This window comes from Lutjanus erythropterus, chromosome 8 (genome assembly GCF_056507025.1).
Source record: "Lutjanus erythropterus isolate fLutEry1 chromosome 8, fLutEry1.hap2, whole genome shotgun sequence".
Classification (NCBI taxonomy): domain Eukaryota; kingdom Metazoa; phylum Chordata; class Actinopteri; order Lutjaniformes; family Lutjanidae; genus Lutjanus; species Lutjanus erythropterus.
The window spans coordinates 29,133,098-29,139,622 of NC_139324.1; positions in this window are offsets into that span (position 1 = coordinate 29,133,098).

Genomic DNA, 6,525 nt, shown 5'->3' on the forward strand with positions numbered 1-6,525 from the left:
TTCATTTCATCTCTGAATGAAAAAAAGTATTAAATGTTATGAAGAGACAATTATGAACATTTTTTATTTAAAAAAAACACTTTCATTTTACTCCTCTAAAAAAGTTTCACAGAGACGTCATTATTTGTATCTGTGCCTCCAACAAAATGATCTGTATTTGTTTGTAACTATGCCGAGGTAATCGTGAAGCTGACTTTTTCCGAATAATAATGAGTAACTTTGTATAGAAGATATATCTGTTTCCATTGCGTTATTTCTTCTTTCCCGAATACGGTATTCAGACTTCAGTGCAAGTGTAGCCACAAGTGAAGAGGAACTTTTTGTCTTGTGTTAAACAACACAGCAAAAGAAATAAAGCTACCGCCGCAGTTTAAATATGTTCTTATCAATTATGAAACATTTTTAAGGCACTTTAATTTTATTCCTCCAGGAGAGTTGCACAGAGATGTAATTATATGTATCTGTATCTGTTCAGCAAATAAAATGATCTGTCTCTGTTTTTAACTCTGCTGGGGGAATCAATGAGCTGACTTTTCCAAATAATAATTAGCAACTTTGGATTGAAGAAATATCTGTTTCCTGAGATAACAGACTGTATTAGGGTTCAGGTGCATCCATAATCTTCAGTGCAGGTGTAGCCACATTCAGAATCCTCTTAAATCTTGTGTTAAACGACACAGCAAAAGAAATAAAGCCTGCTGTTGTTTAAACATGTTGATTTGATTAATTAGGTTCAGGAAACACCAATCAACACTAAATTAACTGTCGGTTGAAACAACTAACTCTTAAAACATGTAGTTCTTGTTAATTATAAATTGATTATTTATATCTGTATATGTTCACCCGACAAAATTATCTGTCAGATTGAAGATCAGAAATGGGATTTATAGTGGAATTAAATTGGGCAAATGTTTTATTTTCAAACCTAATATTTATTGACAATGCAATTGTCATGCCTACAAAGCATCAAAATTATTTCGTATTAGCATATATTTAACTATGAGATATATTTCCCCATTGTTTTATGGCACTTTTCATCTCTCTCTCTCTCTCTCTCTCTCTCTCTCTCTCTCTCTCTCTCTCTCTCTCTTTAATTTTAGCTAAACTAAGTTTTATGAACTGTCTGAAGTGCAACACCATCTCCTCTTTGTTTTTTCCCCTTTTTTAACACTGACATATTAACGGTTAGTCATAGATTTGACAGATGAGAAACCCAGTGACAAAAACAGACATGTAAATACAGTAAGAACAAAAGTATAAGTTGAAAATTAGACATCTATACTGTCCTCATGTCAGACAACAGAGCCCTACAGTTATTGTTTGCAAACAGTCAAATCCAAAGTAAGTTATTAAATGACTCCAGGCTTTCGACTTTTTCCAAATAATAATGGGTAGCTTTGGATAGAAAAAAAAAACGGTATGCATTATTTCTGCATTCCTGAATAATGGACTGTATTCAGATTCAGGTGCATCTGTATCCTCTAATGCAGGTGTAGCCTCATTCAGAGTCCTTTTAAATCTTGCGTTAAACAACAAAGGAAAAGAAATAAAGCCTGCTGTTGTCTAAACATGTTGATCTTATTAATTAGGTTCAAGAAATACTAATCAATGTTAAATTAACTGTCACTTTGTATGTTCTTTGTCTGCATTGTTTGCTAATCTTAAACTAGGAACAAGGAGGTAAGTATGTAGACAATTCATGATGACTGAATCTATTTTCCATAACACGATCTCGCGACCACAGCACACCTGACTGTCAGTAACACTTCAGACTGAAGCTTCTCCACAATGTTCCTGTAGCAGGTTGTCTCTCTCACAGTGTTAATTGTGGCTGATGTTTGTTGTTGCATATGCACATCAAAACACCTAACTGCATATGCATGCACATGCTTTGTTTTCATATTTAACACCTCACAGCGTCTGTCTTGGGCTTGTGCCACAGCAGCAGGTCTGTTATAAGAGCGAGCTAGACAGACAGATATATATAGATAGATGCAGCACACACCCTCCATCCTGCTGGCTCTGAAACTCTAGCTGCAAACATGCCCTTTGTTTCTTTGCAAAGAATTTTTTTAAACAAGAGCCATTTGACCAGGAGAAGAAAAAAAAAAAAAAATCAGGACTGATAAGAGAGAGAAAAAAATAAAGTTGAGTCAAACAAATTACACTCAAGTTATTAGTGGCTATTTTGTAAATATCAAAGATCCACTTGTCCCAGTGTTCTGTGCTTCATTTGCATTCTGATGAAACTGGAGTGGATGTGTGTGAACTCGGAGGTTATCTGTGGAGCTGCAGCGCTGAGCAGACGAATCAGACAGCTCCGCAACCACATGGCTCAAGAGGATGAGCCACAGACCTCTCTCAAATCACTTCCTTCATAACAATTAAAATATGCAAAGTGATAATTTTCCTTAAGTAGCCTTAAATGTGCAATCTATTTAAATGTGAGGGAAATTGCCTAAAGCTTGTGGTGTGTGTGTGTGTGTGTGTGTGTGTGCGTGTGTGTGTATGTGGGGGGTGGGGTGGGGGATAAATTATGCAAATAACAGAAAGGACTCTTGAAAGCCTAATTTTTCTGTAATAAGCATACTGTTTCATTTAATTTTTTGCCTCTTATTAAAAGTGACAGTTCTTTTGCTCTGTCTGATGGCTATATCTGACACAAGCCCGTGGAACTGACTGCTAGACTAAATGGTAAAGCATTTTTGTAGCTTTTAGATGATGGTTACATTCACAAAGTAATTATGCACTAGAGAGTCCAGAAATAAGGTTTAATTACACAGTAATCGCTTCTGATGGACACTAGGAAGTGTGAGCACTGCCAGACTGCAATCCATCAATGACAAACCTCTGGCCAGTTTTAATTCCTCCTCATTTGCATCATAACCTCGGCACCAAGTTGCACAAATGCTGTTAAATGTTAATAGGACCTGTCTCTCCACTCAAAATGGATGCTTAAGCCATTTCAATTCTCCCTTTCTCTCTATCTAACACACACACACACACACACACACACACACACTCACACACACACACACTCTATCTCACACAGTCCATATCTCCTCTCTCTCGCCTCAATTCTCACATTCTCATGAGTCTTCACATAAATAGCCCCTCTTCAGAAGGGAAGCTGAGCACAGGAGACAGTGCACGGTCACTGCTGTGCTAATTGGGAGCAACATGTAAAGTTTTATCTCTTGAGTGCTAACAAACCATACAGACAAGTATAATTCCTTGCCGTGTGTGTGTGTGTGTGTGTGTGTGTGTGTGTGTGTGTGTGTGTGTGTGTGTATGTGTGTGTGTGTGTGTGTGACTGTCTGAGCATAAAGGTTTGTTCACACCACCATGTGAGGGAAGGCCCTCAAGTTAGACCAAATCCCTGTCCCAGGGGACTGGACAAAATTACGTTTTTTTATAATTGAAAATTGTTATTGGTGCGGCAAACACATTTCTGCTCCTCTTCAGACTTTTATAAGGTTGATTAGAGACAGGATGTCTCATTATCAGCCCGTCTGCCTCATATATTGTAAGTATATTCTTTATTATACAGGGGACATCCCACTGTAAGGTGGACATCAGACCCAACGGACCACTCGTGTGAACAGAGCCGACTGTGTTTATTTATTGTAATAACATGGAAAACAGCAGATTTTGTACTTTACTAATCCCTCTGCAACATCAACACCACCATATAGACTTAGATACTTACGATATGACCTTGTTAATCCCCAGGCATTCAAAGCAATTTTATCTTGATTTAACAAAATAATGAGATGTATGGAAACAAAGACGAAATATATTCGCAAGTCAAACTGTGACCCATGAATATAATTAGAGTGTGTGAATGTGTTCAGGGTTATTTTCTCTGTTTTCTGCAAAAATTCTAACCATCCTAAATATTTCTTACTTCTAAAGCCATCTGGAATTTACTGCCAGCTGTAATTAAGGAGACCCAGCTTGTCACCAGTTTAACTTCTCAAGAAATACTGAGAAAATAAGGCTTTAAATATTTACTGTTATTTAATAGGGTTTTGAAAACACTGCAAGATTGTTCCTATCATTCATAGTGTTTCTGACTTTATGCTAAACTGACATTCATACATTTTACAGCCTACATGTAGTTAAAAATCCCCGCACAGTGAAATTAGATTAAATATTTTCACAATTTTTAATGGTGAAAGTATGTCTATATAATGTACAGTATTGATTTCTGTGACAGAAGAAGCCTTGAGATATTTTACTTAGTAAAAGTAGGAATACTCTGATATAAAAATACTCTATTACAATTAAAAACTTGCATTTTAAAGAAGAACTATCAACAAAATGAAGCTGAAGTAGTATACTGGAATATTATTGCTGATGAATTAAGATGTAAGAAGCAAAATGGAGCGAACTAAAACAACTTTACATTCTGTTGGTTAGTTTCTATACATGTATTATGCATAGTGATGCATCATATTTTGCAGACTGGTCATATTATCCACCAAACAACTACTAACTATAGCTGTGAAATTAATGTAGTGGAGTAAACAGTATGATATTTCCTTAATAACTGTTGCAGAGCTGACATGTAGTGTATGGAAACACTCAAGTAAAGTAGAAGTACCTCAAAACTCTACGTACAGAACTTGAGTAAATGTACTTACTTACATTCTATCACTGATTGATGTTTACGTTCAAAATGTCCTCCTGACTTTCTTCTGCAAATTGTTCCCTTCACTTTAATGTTTTTTGTATTAGTTTCTTTGCCGTTTTTTTTTTGTTTTTTGTTTTTTTTTTTGTTTTGTTTTTTTTCTGTAGTAAATTGTTCTGTGTCCAGTTAAACCTGAGGAGTTTTGAACCATTTAATGATCTTGGTCTCCAGTTTACTCATTACTGACGATGCACCACATTTTAATATACAGCAGCTCAAACATCCACAACTGTGGTGGTTCAAGGGGGACAGCAAAGTCCTATCTTGGTACAATTTTGCAAACCCGCCCATATCCGCAAAGACCCAGTACCAACCCGCAACCTGACCTGTGATTTAACACACAAACAGTCACTCACTTGTCACTCACTTGTCACTCACTTGTGTTTTTAACTGGCGCTTCTGCGGATGTCGATGTGTTTCAACATGGACAACAAGCCTAGCTTGTGGTTATCAAAAGCTAATACTTTTTTGGCAAGTGGCATATTCACTGACAATATTATTCTCACAGTTTCTGGGCACACAAAATTTCTCCCAAATGTCCGACTTGGCCTTCGACGGTGTATTGTCCACAGTTTGGTGTTTCCACTGGCTCACATTGTTTGGCAAGATGTGGAGTCAAAGGTTGTGTCGAAGGCTTTCACAATAAAATCCTGGCAGCTGAACAGACTTATTAACAAATTGAGATGTCAAAAATACTGCACAATCATTTTCCTTTGTGATTTTTCAAGGGGAAAAATATTTTATTGTATTGTATTTTTTATATTATTGTTCTCAGTCGCTGCCCTCCTGCGATTAGTTCATTTTTATCCTTGTCTGTACCTGTGAATTTAAGAAAATTTTTTTTACCCGTTGCACAACTTTTTTGCAGGTTACCTGGCAGGTTACTTGTGGGTACCCGACTCGATGCAGGAATTTAGGGGCCGTTTGGACCCCAGTCCAAAAGTCTACAGTGATAGTAAAATGACTACTTTCTTGCAATGACTTGGCACTAACAACATATAACTGAAACAAATACTAAAACAAATACCAGTCATGATGTTTTATGTTGTTTTTTGTCCACATTTACTTTACATACTGAGCAAAAAATACTGAAATTTTGAGCAATGAGCAATTTTATTTGTCTCTTTTGCCTCCGGTCAAATGTGCCCCTCTGACAAAACAACAGGCCCCTGAGTCTAGAACCACCACTAATCCACAGCTTTTTTTCCTCCTCGGCCGTCACAGTGAAAGCTAACCGTCTGACTCAGGGTGTAGAAGTCAAAATTTTCACATTCAACAACCTGAAATAGGCAAAGTGAGGAACAGCTCTGCTGGAATCAGCTGTAGTTTATAGCGGTATATATTAGTGTTGCAGCAGCGGGAGAGATGTCCCTCACTCTCAGCATTCACTGAGCTCGATAACAAGCTGGCCTCCTGCACCAGTGTGATCACGTCTAAATGTCCTCGGGTCATCACCGCCAACCATTCACTTCCTATGTTTATAACAAATTCTGGGTTGTGCACCGTAATATGGCTTTACAGATGCAGTACACTCCTGTGTGTGATCTCCGCGATTCAGATAATTCCATTTCACATTTTCACAAAGTGGCCAAAGTGGCATGCAGTTACCATTACCGTGTGGTCTTCTTTGAAAAATATAATGATGGGATCACACGCCGTTCCTGTAGCACCAGGCCAGTGCTGCAGTATAAAGTCGGTGGGTTAACAGTCAGTACAGAGGGATTTTCTTTTTCTTTTTTCTTTCCTTTTATCAATTTAGTCATAATATTATATTCTAATTGATGTCAACTTTCTTTACATGTTGAATAGTCGATCACTTTATTAAGCAGTGG